The 16,824-nt window shown below is 31.7% G+C and overlaps 1 pseudogene; it reads right to left on the reverse strand.

Annotated features, from left to right (window-relative positions):
• Positions 1 to 8,067: 8,067 nt before the first annotated feature.
• LOC148781383 (uncharacterized) lies at positions 8,068 to 15,027 on the reverse strand (annotated as a pseudogene).
• Between the last annotated feature and the right edge of the window lie 1,797 nt (positions 15,028 to 16,824).

Consider the following 16,824-nt stretch of genomic DNA (forward strand, 5'->3'; position numbering starts at 1 on the left):
CAAAGAAACATGAATTTTTCCTTTTTTTAAGAAAAGTATCATTTTATTACTAAAGTTAGAGATGGGGAATCCATCATAAGAAAAAAATTGTCTATAAAAAAATATGGGAAAGGTTTCTATACTTCCCCTATAGCACAGAAGATCTATGCTTCTCCTACCATCCAGTCGTCCAATTTTGATCAAGAGAGCCACTCACTGTTTTATCTTAGATCCGACATCTCAAAGTATTTTATTTTTAGTTTTTTTTTATATAAATTTAATGAACATGAAATTTGATACATGTCATCTTCTCATTGGGGCGCACCTATAAAAAATATTAAAAATAATTTTTGGATAAAATATAATGACCAAAATACCCATTGAAAGTTTCAGCGGTATTTTGGTCATTTTATTTTTATTGAAAATATTGTTTTATATTTTTCACTAGTGCAAGTTTAATAGAGGATTGGACGTCCAAAATTTGGTCTCAAAAAAGTTTATAAAAAAAAATTTAAAAATAAACTAGTGTAGAGACGTGACATTGTGATTGGGGCAATCTTAGCCCTCCATTTAGAATGGACAATTGGATAAGGGGAAGTGTATAAGTTTTATGTTGTAAGAAAAATATAGAAAGCTTTTCCAAAAAAATATATGTCAGAAAAACGAATACTTTCAAATTTGAATTATGGTAGGACACCGAAAGGTTTTGTAGGAGACAATCACGTTCATGGATTTATCAAAACCTAAATTTAGGGGGGTTATTGACATCTACAAAAGCAAAGAGATTTAGGGACATTGGCAAGTTCATGAATGCAATAAATTCATAGATATCTTAATACCCATAATATCTTAGTTATTTTAATACAAAAATGATTCTGACAATAATCCAATGGCAGTCTTTCATGTAATAAAACGAATACATTGCACACTTCTCTTTTGTTTTAGGCCATATTAAGTTTCTTATTTGAATTAGAGAAATAATATGGAAGTAGATGAGATTTTATTGGGGATGAGAGGGAGCAATGTGCCATGTCATGCCAAACCCTAATCTCTCCTTCCCTAACCTACATTAGGTCTCTCAAAATAGGGTTTGTGCGGCCATTTTTTGGTTTTGTGCATGTAGAATAAAATTCCAACTATTTGATCCTAATTTCTAAATATACATTCTTTTTATTTTAATGAATAATCACAAAAGAGAAAAAATTTAAAACATACCCTAGAAAGTGTTTTTTTTAGCCCAATTAATATAAGTCATCGATTTTAATGAGATGCTTAGATCTAGGTCTTAGTAGACTTTTTTTCCTTTTCATTTCTTTTAGATAGCTTTATCTTCATTGGATTAACTATGTTAAAAATAAAAAATTGATTTTGAAGTCGTAAAGTCCTAGATCTTGAAATTTACTAAATGGATGATCCAGAATAATTGTTGGGGAACTCATTTTGACAATATCTAGGGTGCAAATTGAATTTTAATTTATTGATATTGATTATTAGGATGAAGAGAGTATTTGTACAAAATTTAGAGCCATATATGCCACAAAATGGTTTTTTAAAAGTGAGCTTTCTTTATATTACAATAACATGGTGACAGGTACAAACACACACATACATACACGAGTAAGCGTACTTGTTTCACATGTCTCATTAAAAAATTATGTAGATAATCTGATATTGATTAAAATATTATTAAAAATTAGAAAGTATCTGAGAAAATAAATAGAGCAAATGAGAAAATATGACATATCCCCTCTCTTTATATTATGTGATTGTGTGTTAAATTATGCTTTGTGAAATGACTATATTGTTTATATAATAATATGGGATAGAACATAGGGATTTGTTATAGCAAATTAAGTGTTGTGGTGAAGATATTATTGTCATTATAAATAATTCAATCATAACTATATTTCGTACTCATAAATTAATGAATATTATATTAAATTATTATAACAATGTAAAGTACAAAATATACTTATATGAATATCACATATTAATGATATTTAATTAGGATTCTAACCATTTTTTAAGTTATTGCATTATTTATTAACATATTACAATTCTATTATTTATATCGTTAATAGCATTTGTATCTCTTATCATTTTTCATTATAATAATTACTTATATCTAACATTATAATCAAAATGATTAAGTATAATAATGTAAATAATTATTGGTGAATTCTTATTGTAATTATGCTAATTACACAATCATAACGTAATATATTCCTAATATTTAATGAGAATTCTAATTATTTTTTTGTAACTAATGTAATATTTGTTGCAATTAAATCGTTAGCATTGTTATAGTATTTTATCTGTTATGATTGTTAATATAAACATAACTATTAATACAATAATTATAATCAAAACAGTTAATTGTAAGCTAGTTTCTAAGCCTATAGATCATCATATAATGTTAAAACAAAATAAAGGGAATGTATCTCTTAAATACAATATGCAAGTATAGTTCGTAATCTAATATATGCAATGAGTAAAATGGAGCTCGATATTGGATTTGCAGTAGATATACAAGTTTCCTAGTAAAGAGCATTGGGATATCACTGAATATTTGAAAGGAGGTAATGGAAGGATGTCGTAATACGAATTGGAATACGAAAAACAAATATTCACTATCAATATCCATATTGATATTTATACTAGTCGTTGGAGCAGTCTCTTGAAAGTCAACCAGACAAATGTATATTGTGCACTCAATAATGGAGTTGAAAATTATAGTTTTAATTCTTCTTGTAGCAAAGCGGAATGGCTAAAGAATTTATTGGAAAACCTACTAATATGGCTATAGTCGATATCAGCAATCACAAGTTATTGTGATAATCATGTTACAATGGCGAGAGCATGTAATAATATGCATAGTGAAAAATTTTAACATATTGCATGTGAATATAACTCTGGCGAGATATAACTCTGGCGAGAGCATGTAATAATATGCATAGTGAAAAATTTAAACATATTGCATGAGAGTATAACTCTAGAAAAACTGTTAACTAAGGGATGATTATTTACTCTAGAATATTAGAAGTCAAAGTAGAATTTGGTCGATCATTTGGCAACGGCCTTGTAAGAGAAGACATCAATAAATTATTAAGGAGCACAGGGCTAGACTTCAAAAAGTAATCACCATCAGCAGGAACACAACCTAGTATTTGTAACTTCAAAATTCTAGGTTCACAGGTTAATTGTGTGGTTAGCTGGTTAATGAATATAATAATCATTATATTATAAGTGTAGCGGTGACCTATATGTATTTAAGGATAAGTTAAGCTCTTCGCGATGTCTAGACTATTTATAATGTCTAGACTATTTATAACTTTGTTGGACACACACTAAATGCTAAGCAGAGGAAATTGATACACTAATCTATGGTTTCCTATTTTTATACTATTTTGTAATAAGTGGAGGGATTGTTAGTATTATTATTTTGAAGTGTTATTTCAAAATAATGTCATTTCAAATTATTGTTTTGTAATATGTTTTATTGTAGACAGACAAGTTGTGTGTTTTTAGTCCTTCATCAAGGATTGAAGAATAGAAAATCATGTATTTACATGGAAAGCGCTCTGTTTTATTGTGTTCTTACAAAAAAGCCAAAGCAGGCACATGCAGAGCACGTGAAGCACACAACACACGCACATGCAAGGGCACAAGGGCGCTATGAACAGTCACAAGCCTCAATTTGTAGAGCCACTTTCTCAGTTTATAAATAAGGAATTTCCTATTTAAACACAACTTTTATACCCATTTTCTCTTTTTCTATGTTCAAGTGCATCGCACATGTGATATAAGAAATCAACCTTCTGATAACAGGTATTCCAAGGACATACTTGTCGTTCCAATGTTATGCAAACTGATTTTAATCAAGAGGAGGCTAATATTGTGCTGAGATAGCACTTCTGCGTGCTTACAAACATGAAGGTTTGCTTCATTTACTTCATAAATTTCTAGCACTTTAGATATTAAGTTCTTTAGATTGCTTTGAAAAGTGAATATCTTATTTTGGATTGGTCTTAGGACCTCTCCTTCCTTGTTTCCCTCTAATATCTCTCCATCTTTTTTTCCTTTGGTTATTGTTTCTATTTATGTTCCCTAGTCTGATAGACTAGTGATTGGCTTGGGGATATAGAAAAGTCAGGTTAGTTATGAATCACACTTCAGATTTTTTAGCATTACAAAGATGGCGATTCGGTTCACATATGGGAAAGGGAAAAGGCTGAAATGTTTCAAGAATATTAAGTATTTGGTTATCTAAGAATTGTTATTGTGGATGTAATATTGAACCTTGAGCTTTTGGAAAGAAACATTGAATAAAAGTATAGATAGCTTCACCCTATGTACTTTGTGCCTGATTGCTCTGTGCTTGTAGAGAGGACGAGTCTGTTGTGGATGACTCCTTTTGTTGTATATTGAGTGCTTGGGGAAATAATGGTTTAAATTTCCAATCATTCTAGTCAAAATAGTAACTACAGATGTTCCTAGTGATGTTGCGGAGAGTCATCGCCAACCATCGCACATGCCGGAGGGTCCGGGCCGGCAGGAGCAGTGGAAGCCGCATAAGATCACTCATGGACCTACTTGAAAATATAAAGTTGTTAGTAGTTAATATAAAGTTCTATTGTAAAAATTCCATCGGAAAATGTTGTTTAAATGTTGAAAATTCCTCTAATTGATCATCTCGGCATCGAGATGTATGAATATGAAAAAAAATAGTAATAATAATCTTTTGAGTTTCAGAAATAATGCATCTTGAAACACATTATCCAGACCGTCCATTTTCAGAATTTTCATATGTTCATAGATCTACTTGATTTTAACCATTTTGGAAGTTTAAAATTTTATAATTAGATATAAAAATAGATTTTTAGATAATTCTAAGAATTTTTAAAACCAAACTTATATATTATGATAAAATTTGGAGGTGTGCCTTAATTGGATTGTTTAAGGTTGCATCCTCATAGAAACCCCACCCGTTATAAAAAGAAAGAGGATGAGCGATAGCCTAAACTGAAGTTTTGGATAGTTAAAAAGCGATTTACATTGTGATTTTTTTTCTTCATCTAGTAATTAGGTTATATAAGATAGTCCTTGTCTGTCCTATACTTATCTGTTAAAAAGTTCTATAAATAGGAGATTGTTAGCATGGAATCCATGGTGGCGTTAACACAAGTTAAGGGTTGTGATTGGGAGCGAGAGAGTCCCAGGAGGCATGTCCTTGAGAGAGAAGGACGTTGTGTGGTCCTTCTGTGCGAGTGAGGGTGTATTGTATGACAGTGGGAACCGAGGGATAGGATCACATCAGATAGAGAGGATGATCATGGGAACTAAGAGATAGGACCACGGTATTGTGGATGCAAGTCCGATTTGATATGCTGATATTTTTGTGTGTTTCCAATAATGCGAGGAGTGCTTGTTGTGAGCATGAATTTTTCTGACTTGATATCAGAGCAAGGTTTTTGGGTGTTTGCCTTGAAAGATCGGCGGCGCATTGGAACTGAAGGAAGCACGGTCTCGTATCCTGATTTGTATTCTGATCATTTTTGTAATACAACGAATTTTTTCTCCGCACCTCATCTCTGGTGCATGAATGATTTTGTTCGCGTGTTTCCAATAATGCACAGAGCGCTCCTTGTGAGCATGAATTTTCTCGCGCGACTTACCATGTGATATCAGAGCACGGTTTGCGATTTTGGGTGTGTGGCTTTAAATATCGGAGCATTGAAACCGAAGGAAATACGGTCGACATGGCAAAAAACAGGAGCTTACTGGATGGGATTGTGAAACTCGTTAACCCCAACTATATGAATCCTATTTTGTCATTGTACTCTATCAATGGTCATACTTTTATAGGAAGACTATAAATTTCCATATCATTTTTCACTACTTCCATTCATATCTCTTATCCATTTGGGCATTTCTCTTGTCCTTTTAGAGCATTCCACATGAAACCAAATTGCATCTCTTAACTAATATTGTATTAGGTTTATGTTGCACATAGCCGTCTATCTAAGTCTACTTTTCTTGATGTTATCGTTTATTAAAACCACACTTAAGTTACCTCGAATGGATATATTTCATATTATATTCTTTCTTGTCTTGCCATCATCCATCTCGACATCCTCATCTAAGCTACACTCATCTGATTGCCCAACACTCTATCCCATAAAGAAAAAGTTGGTCCCACAGTTGACATGTAGAACTTCCCTTGCAGCTTCTTGATATGTAGCGATCACATAAAACTTTAGATGCACATCTCCATTTCATTCATACAACTCTAATTTTATGTACAATATCTACTTCAGTCTTTCTATTTTCTTGAATTATCGACCGAAATTATCGAAAGTACTCTCTTTTATGTATTTCTTGACCATCAATCTTAACTACTTCATCGTTTCTACTCCTATTATTACTACTAGTAATATGCGCGTACGTTGGTAAACTAAATTTTAATTATTGAACTAAATTTTTATCTTCAAATGAAATTTTTTATAAGGTTATGGGTTGCATAAGGCCGTAACCGTAAACAATCCAATTAAGGTACACCTGCAAATTTTATCATGTAATTTTGTTGTAAAAAATTCTTATGATTATCTTAAAATCTATTCTCATATCTAATTAGAAACTTTTAATCTCTAAAAATGGTTAAAATCAAGTAGATCTATAAACATATGAAAATCTTGAAAAAGGACGGCCTAGATAATGTGTTGCAATATGCACTATTTCTAGGACTCAAAAACTTTTTCTTTTCTTTTTTTTATATTCATACATATCGATGTCAAGATGATCAATTAGAGGGTTTTTCAACATTAACACAACTTTTCCGATATATTTTTGTGGTGCATCTGTAATTCTACATTTTAAGGTGGCAACCTTTTATAAACTTTTCGCTTTTTATAAAGACATATTTTATTGTAGAGAGAGATTTTGATGGATCCATCTTGGCATAATTATAGAGAGAAGATGGGTTGGTATTTTTTTATAGAAATAATATAATGAACGTGAACATATGGATATGTTTTTTTATTCTAATTAGATGTATATTATAATAAAGTTAACAATAATATTTATTTTTCTTCCTTTCATGGTAGTGAGGATTTTTTAAATATATTTTTTTATTCAATTTATGTTTGGACTTTATAAATTACAAAAAAATAGAATAAAAAAAATGAAGGAAACAAAAAAAATAAAATAAAATAAAGAAAAAGAAATGAACAACGAAAAAGGATAAACTATAATGTTAATTGTCTTTATTTGCTAATTTAACTTATATTAAAGAAAAATATAGAATGAATTATCTTGTTCCTTTCTTGCATTTGCCAATAACTACTAACTTCTTCATTTTATTTTATTTTTATAGAAATATTATATAATTAACCTATATAATTAGTAATTTTTAGGTAATCATTTCTTATGTTTAAAAAATAAATAGAACAATCAGAGAATGAAAGTGAGAACTGTTATATTAATAAATATAGAAATGGTGAGGCACGACGAAGCAATGGGGAAAATTTTATTTCATTAACTATTATTGGAAGAAATTAGGGGGAAAAAATTAAGAAATTCACCTCTAGCTACTCACATAAATTAAAGCATTATGCAAATGATATCACCACTTTGTTAGCCCCAAGAAAACTTGTTTGATTTGCTAACGAATAAAAAATCATGAAAGGTGAAAAAATAATGTTAGATAATAAAAATTAATTGTGGTAAATCAGAATTTGCAGTCCATTGTTGGAATTAAAATAGAAAAATAATTAATTATTATTAAATTAAAAAAATTTGAAAAACAAAATACATTATTTTTTAAGGTTATTATTAAGAAAAATATCTCCGTACCTCTTATTTTTTACATCTATTTTTCAAGAGACCCAAAGATTTAAACTATTTCTGATGATAAAAGTTCTCTATGTTTTTTATCTTCCAACCCCTTAAATTCCTTTTGACCATATATTATTGACCTAAACAATTTACGAAATGATTTTCTCTCTATCCCTCAAAACTCTGGTACTCTATCTCAAAACTCCATTTCTCTCTCTAAACTCTCTCTCATTCTCTCGCCCGTCTCTCTCTCTCTCAAGTACCTAAAGTAAAGTTTAGGTTTCTTCATTCAATCAAATCAAAAAAAAAAAAAAAAAAGGAAAGAAGAAAAGAAAAAGGAGGAAGAGAGTTTCGGTTTCCTTGCAAGAAACGCATCCATCTCATTTCCGGCACAAGTTTTGCCATGTTCCCTTAAACTCAAACACCAAAGTAAAGGTAGCGACCATGTATGTAGAGTTCGCAACAAAAGTGGGAGGAGATCTAGCAGCATATTTTCGACCTGCAAATTCTACCATGTACCCACCATACGTCTCTGGTGCAAAGTTGATGGTATTAATGGCGAGGAGAGAGATTTGGTCCACCTTGGGCCTGGCGCATTGTTTGTAGAGAGAGAAAACCTTTGATCACAAGATGAGACCTGTGTGATATGTTGACAAAAAAAGAAGACCTCAAAGAAAAGGCGATACCAAATGTGAAGCCATCAGATTTCTGGATGCGAGCGTCTTGGCAAAGCTGGAACACATTCTTTTTGTCATCAGTCATGACCACTACTGCCATTACTGCAAGCACCATGATTGTACTCTCTACCCTAAAGAAATATCTTAGTTTTTCCATTGCCAAGATTTCGGAAAATAAAAGCTCTCTAAACCATGGCAAATTGAAATTGAAGAGAGTTGATTCTAGGGTTTGTAAGTCAAATGGAGTTCATCTTGAATCTTTGAATAGGAAATCGAAGCCCTTGCTAGAATTTGTTGCCTCTTTTATGTTGAAATTGGGGAGAATCTTTCCATGTTTAAAGAGAGAGAGAGAGGGGCGAGAGAGTGAGAGACAGAGTTTAGAGAGAGGGGGGAGAGACGCAGTTTTGTGAGAGTTATGAGTCTTCTCACAAGTTGTATAGGTAAATAATATATGGTCAAAGGGATTTAAAGGTTTACAAAGTAGAAAAAAAAAAAGATTAAATAGTTTAAATATTTGGAGTTTTTCATGAATGAGTGTCAAAAATGAGAGGTAAAGAGATATTTTTCCCTTTGATTATTATCCTCATAATTGGTTTGTTCTAGAGTCAAGTAGCACCCTTATATTGTTAAGGTTGGGCATGAGCAAGAGAGGGAGAGGGAGAGGGAGAGGGAGAGGGAGATGGAGATGGAGATGGAGAGAAAGTTGTTCGCCTATGCGACCACATTGAGAAAGAGAAGGATAACTATAATAATATTATGTTTTTAATTACTCCATATTTGTTAACGTAACTTGTACTATGTCTATAATTTTCATTTAAAATTATTTTTATTCATATTTACTAATATTTTATTGACTTATAAGTAAGTATTATTCTAAAAAATAATTAACCATAAATGAGGAATAAAAAATGAGATTTCTTTTTTACATTTTTCAAGTAATAATTTGTATTTTCCATCACTAAATATATTACCTACTTCAAAATTGCATCATAAAGATATACCTTTTTCATGTTACATATAATTCTTATCTAATATAAGAATTAATAGAACAATTTGTTTGTTAATAATTCAATTTTTTGTATTATTTTTCCGACGGGAGTTTAGAGTTAATCACAGGCGGTCTCTGATTATCGTGTCCCTTCCTTAACTTAAACAGAAGAGTAAGGGCAGCAATTCTTAATCCTCGTTACTCTCCTCCCGCCATATCATGTTTGTTCCGCATTTTAAGGTGCTACACAAAACCTGAAAGTTCAAGCCTGATTAATACAATACCTTAATAAATTCTATAAAAGGAACATATATAAATTTAAGGAAAAAATAAAAAGAAACTTGATTAAAGCACAATTAGAAAGACCATAATAATTTGACATCTATTACAAATAAAACTATTAATGAATTAGATTTATGGTAATTAATTATATGAATTAATGAATTATACTTATGGGACATGTATCTATGCGACCAACCCGCATATTATAGAAATGTGAGTTTGGCAATAAATATAATTTGATCCTAATTTTAGAGAACATATAATCTTGAACATAGATATTATGAATATGAACAAAAAAAATTGAAAACTAAAAATAATAATTATATTGAGAAAACATTTGGACATTTAAGTACACTTGTTTTTAGATGGACCACCTATTTGCATCCATCTTTAAGATAGATGCTTTATACCTCTGGACCGCATAGTGTAGAAATGCGATCTTGCCCGCATGACACAATTTTCCATATATTATTATTGAATAGTTTCTATCATTATTAAATTTAGATATTCCCTTGTCAAACATATATTATTACAAAAATCGAACAACAATAATTTTAAAATCATTACCTACAAACATTATAATTACTTTGTCTGAGCGTATCCTATGCTAGTCAACTATAATTTTCATTATATTATTCACATTTTTGTATAAATTTTTATCGTTACTTATATTTTTTATAAATAAATAATATATTTAGTAATGGGAAATGTAGGAGGGAGATAGATAAGAAGAGTAAATTGAGAGATAGAGAACGAGAGTTACACCTGTTAAAGAGAAACTTAATAGTTTAAATGGAAAAGAGGATAATAATTTTAAATGAAGTGAGAGAGAGAGTAAAAAAAATTAAATGGAGAGAGAGAGAAAGAGATCTTATTACATTTAACATTTATATTTTTGGATTATTCTTGATTTTTCAACCTATAAAATTATTACCTGTAATATTGACATTTTTGGATAATTTTTATCATTTCTTACATTAGTAAATATTTTTGTTTTCTAAATAAATAATATATTTAGTAAAGAGAAAATATAGGAGGGACATAAAGAAGAAAGAAAATAAATAAATGGAGAGAGAAAGAGATGCGAGAATATGGGGACAATGTGGAAGGAAGAATAAATTAAGAGAGACAGTTAGCTCTATTAAAATAAAAGAATTTTAATAACTTTATTGAAAAAGATGATGATATTAAATGAAAAGAGGGAGACGACATAGATAGTTTTAAATGAAGTGAAAGATGAGATGTAGAGAATATGGAAGAGAGAGACAAACATTAGACCCAATGAAAGGAAAGAGAGAGAATATATGTTTTATTTTAATAAAGAAAGATAAAGTATAGGGGTGAACTATAAAAAAAAAAAAACAAATAGTTAAAATGGTTATAACTAAAATATCAAGAAGATAATTTTTTAAAATAAAAAGACATTAGACGTGAGAATAAGAGGGATCCTCCTCTCGCTTTATATAGAAAAATATATATTTGCATTCTATTATCAATAAGTTTGGCATTCCATTAGAATTTCCAATTAATGTTTTCCATTTTATTATCATTGATATCATATGAGGAGATCTTGATCCAATTCCACATGACTCCGGCAATTGACAGAGCTTTAACTACACAATTATAGCCAAACCACAATCATGCTAATATCTCTTTCTACCATTGAATATTCTTTCATAAAACAAATGGGTGGTTTTCCCTCAAATCATCTCAGTCAGTCCCCAGACCTATAGCTTTCTATTTTCAAAATATGAGCAAGGGACTATTGTCCATTCTACCCAAACAAACTGCATGAAATTCTCTGACCCTGAAGACATGGGAATAATTTTAGTATGCTAAGGGAGTGAATAAGTGTCAAGAGTGGGTTTCTCCATGCCCTTAGGGGCAGTTTTGAAATTAATAAAATTATTTTATTATCTTTTTTCCAAATGACCAAAGTATCCTAGTTTTACTTGGGCCTTTTATTTCTTGTTTTTTTAAAAAATAAAACTCCTCCATTCTTTTTTTCAACTGTTGCAGAATTAGGGACATATATTGAGGTAGGGTTTGGGGGGTTTTCATGTGTTGTCTTCTCATTCTCTCTCAACATCCTTGTTCCCTCTCTCTCTCTCACTTAGTATATAGAGGTGTCTTGAGTCCAATGGTGTATCCATAACCTTGCAAGGGATACCCTAATCGTCTTTTGCGAAGTCATCTTGTTTCATCATCTCTCTATTACGTTATCTCTTTACAATGCTACTAATCACTTCATGCTCCAGATTTTTCAGCAAAATTTGACATACTTATTGTTAGGATATAGATATATCGGGTTCATATTGATATATAACATTATGAATGTATAGGTATATATCCCTTGATAAGGATACAAAGAGACCAAGTCAACCTTACTTGATCATCAAGTTATCATGCCATATTTATCTCCATGTGATTGTCCTCTATATATAGAGGTACTTATTGATGTAAACAATCATCTAAAATAGTGCAGATATAACCGGTTGGGGCTTTGGATCCATGGACGTAAGGCTTCAGCCTGAACCATGTAAATGTTGTTTTCTCTCTTCTTCTCCCTCCATTCTCCATTCAATGACCTTTCATTCTCTATTCAATATATGTGCATGTATGTGCTCCCACAAATTCTAACACTTATGATGCTCTAAAGGCATGGATTTACTTATTCTCTACAAACCCTAGTTGAAGCATATTGGTATGTTCATTCCATACTTCACATTTATTTATCTTGATATGATTAATAACTAGGACAGAGCATGAAATAGAGGATAACATATTGGGGGTTGAATTGATGATTTGAGAAGCACTTATATATATATATATATATATATATATATATATATATATATATAGATATATATATATGGGAAAAGATCATGTCAGCCCAAGGAAGTAACGCCAACGGCCCAGATTGAATTTGGGCCCATCTGACGATTCCGAATGTCCGGTAGTGTTTAAATTTTATTTTTATTTTTATTACAAATTAAATTGATTTGAAATTTAGAAGTGTGTACATAAAAAATAGGTGAATCTTTGAAAAATATAAAAAAAATATTTTACATGAAAACAATTAACCAAAATACCCCTATAAACTTTTGGGGGTATTTTTATCAATTTTATTTTACGAATTATTTTTTATATATTTTTATTAGGTATGCCTTGATGAGAAGAATATACACCTAAAATTTCAAGTGATTTGGATTTATAGAAAAAATATTAAAATTCAAATACAAAAACAGGTCGTGACCGTCAGATCGGCCCAGATTCAATCTAGGCCATTGGCGCTTACTGCAGTGATCAGCTAGTGGGCGTACAGAATCCACTCCCTATATATATATATATATATATATATATATATATATATATATATATATATATAAAATATACACACAAAAATTTTGCTTTTTATGTGATTGTGTTATATGCATGTGAAGCATTTGATAATATTTTCAAGTAAAATTTAAAGAGATATTTTGATCTAAATCTGATTTTGTATTAATCCATATTAATAGGCACTTTAGAACAATTCTAACAATAAAGATCCAACCAGATGTTTGTAAGAAGATTGCAAATGTCTCACAAGGCATTTGAGGAGACAGATTATGTATTTCACTAAATTTAGGATAGGGAACACACTCCCTTTTGACTAAATTGTACAGTCGAGCCGATAAATAATTTGGAATCAGAGAAAAATTTTGAAGGTAGTGTACTCTAAAGCTTTGGGAGATAATGAATCACAAGTTAGTAATGAGGGAGTCATTGTATGTCCGGTCTTCTTCAATAAAAAAAACTTCATGAGGTTCAAGAGAGGTAATTGCCACTAATTTAGAAGAAATAGTTTGAGTTGTTTTTTCTTTCTGGAATTTTATTTTTCTTTGAGAAAAATGAGTTATAGACAGGGAAGACATACTTCAAATATAAAGAGGAGCTATTTTAGAATAGGGATAAAAATGAGGAGGAGGAGTGCTTCATAATATATACAGAGGGGAATCCCTTTTATTTGACATTGGTAACCATGGCCTTGTTCATGCTTTTTTTCTTTTGGCTATCCTAAATAAAGATGGTTGGAGTGGAGGGCCCCCAAGATGCTCATGCCTAAGATCAATGTTTCGAGACTCGGCTAGGGTCACTTGGACTCAACCGAGTCACTTGGCTTCGCCCTATGGGCGAGGTGAGTTTTTTTCGGGTTGGTTATACATCATGTATGTATTAATTACTTATAATATGTAAATTTAAATGTTGAACACGTTCAAATTGCTTATTGCGTGGAATGTTTGGCTCTTGCTCTTCATGATACCGGTTTAAATCTCCTTGTGAACACTACCTAATGTCTTTTTCTTTTTTTCAGCCTTTTTTCTTTTTACAAGTTGAAAAAGAGTTCCAAAAAACTTGTACTTAGCCATTTTTCTTTTAACAAGTCAATTAAAATAGTTCCAAAAACTCAAGACTAAGGATTGAACTTGAGACTTTACAAATTGAGAGGAACACTAAGGCGGTATAATTGTCACACCTTTTAACATTTAATGACAAAATGTAAAACTACATTATATATGGCACTTATTTTATCGTTATTTTTATTTTCTTAACAGTTGCTAGACTCGACTCAAACTCGCCCAAGAAAGTCGCCTCGGCTAAGATCTACGTACCTTTGTTGTGTTGTGTTTCAGAACACTACTTAAGATAGTTAAAAAAGCTCACAACAAATATCTCCCCTCAATGGATTTTCGTTTTACTAGCTATCAAAAATCAAGATAAAAGGAAAGGGAGGCCCCAAGATAGATGCTCATGCCAACAATATAGTTGAAACAAGCCCACAGGAAATTTTTTCCTTCCTACTTCAAGTTAGAGAAAAAGAGATTTTGTTTTAACAATATTCAATTATTTTATCACTTACTTAAAGAAAGGAAAATTAAAATGTAAAGATAACATCATCAAGAACCATCAAAGAATCAAGAGATGCTCCTCTCTTTGACAATGCATCTGCCAATTCATTGCTCTCCCTATAGATGTGTTGGAATGAAATGCCCGGGCTATCGATGATATCCACAGTTTGCAATCAGAAATGATGAAGCTTCCATGACACCCTATGTTTGTTCTTACACCAAAGAATAACATTTAGAGAATCCCCCTCAACCATACACAGTTGCCCACTCAATCTACCTCTACTCAACTTCAAACCTTGTAATAGTGAAGCCATCTCAACCTGATTAGCCAAAACTACACTACACATACCTGCATATCCAAAGATAAGCGACCCATTCCGATCCCTAACCACTCCACCCAGACCAGCCAGGCTTGGATTGCCAGAGGAACAACCATCAAAATTCAATTTACAGGAACTTTGTGGTGGAGGAGAACAAAAGGATTTAAGCCAACACTTCACTCTATGCAATCTCAAAGATTAGAGAGATTCACCCTAACATCAATTTTCAACACACCCCACCCCTCCTTTGTGATCGAAAACCAACTCCAAGAAGTATGGAGAATATTATTCAAGATTCTCTCAAAGATCAAAGCAGAACCTTCAAAAGTCCTACAATTTATCTTCTTCCATATCTCTCAGAGGACTGCACTTCTAAGAATCATCCAGATCATCTTGCCAACTTCTGAAATTTGAACAAAGGAAAATTGAGTTATGAATACCCAAAACATTAGAATGCATCACCCACAGTAGATTCAGTTGCAAAAACCACCAAGTCCAAATTCTAGAAGCAAAAAAGCAGTTCATAAATATGGCCCTGATTCAGCATCATTTTAATACATTAAATAAATATTTGGCAGTACCTTTCCTCTTTTAATAAAATTATCAATCGTCATAATCTTTTCCTGCAAGGCGAGCTAAATAAAAGCTTGAACCTTATGGGGGATAGGCCATCTCCAAATATTCGAAAGATTATGGTCTGACCATCTCCATCGATCATTAAAAAGTAATCTATAAGCTGATTTTACCGAGAAGTAACCATCATTTACCAACTCCCAAACTAGCTTATCCGTCCCAGAATGTGAAATATAAATTGAATCCAATCTTTCCAATAAATAAAAAATTGATTGAATTACCCACTGAGAATTCTATTGTATAGAAAACTAATATTCCATGCCAGTTGGCTTACCCCTCCTTTCCACTATTTCGGAAATCTTGGCTTGTGGGACCACCACTCTAGCAAAGATCTCTGAGAAAGATAATTTCAAAGGTCTATCATTTAACTATTTAGAGTGTCGAAACGAAATATTTTTAGCATTACCGATCATCCATATAACATTTATTTTAACAATCTGTTTGTAGAAAAGATCGCTCTCCACATGAAAGAGACATTTGCACCTTATCTTACTCAATCAATCCAAAGGCTTTGCCTATCCATCCCATATTTTGTTGTTAAGGTCCTACACCACAATTGATCTTGAATATGAACACTCCAGCACCACTCAGACAATAGGGCCACATTAACCAAGGAAACCTTCCTAATCCCAAAACTACGCTGGCCCTTTAGGGTACAAACTCTATCACATCTCAATAAGTGATACTTATGCTTCTCATTATAAGAATCCCGTAAAAAATTGTGCATCATACATTCAATCCTTTTTGCTACTACCCGCAGCATATGCAATGAAGACATCATAGGAAGATTAGCTAAAAAAACTTAGCGTAATCTTACCACCCAATGAGAGATACGTGGGTTTCCAAAGATCCAACTTACACTTTACTCTCTCAATAACCTTATCCCAAGCAGAAATAGGCAAACTTGAAGTAGAGATGCACATTCCAAGATAAGTAAAAGGAAAGATTTCGACTGAACAACCAAAACACTCAGCCAATTCCGACATCAAATAACCATTGCACCCTATCCTAATCAAAGAATTTTTGGAAAGATTGACCCAGAGCTACCTCACACAAAAGAAAAAGCGGTGGATATTGGATAATTGCACAGAACTAGCTTTGCAAAAGATGAGAGTATCATCCACATACTGAATATGTGAGACAATTGGACCACCCTCAACCACCATAAAACCTTGAAAATGACCTTTCTCTTCAATATTACAGAGCATAAGACTAAAACT

Source organism: Amborella trichopoda, chromosome 7 (genome assembly GCF_054954075.1).
Source record: "Amborella trichopoda isolate Santa Cruz 75 chromosome 7, AtrichopodaSantaCruz75HAP2 v2.0, whole genome shotgun sequence".
Taxonomy (NCBI): Eukaryota; Viridiplantae; Streptophyta; class Magnoliopsida; order Amborellales; family Amborellaceae; genus Amborella; species Amborella trichopoda.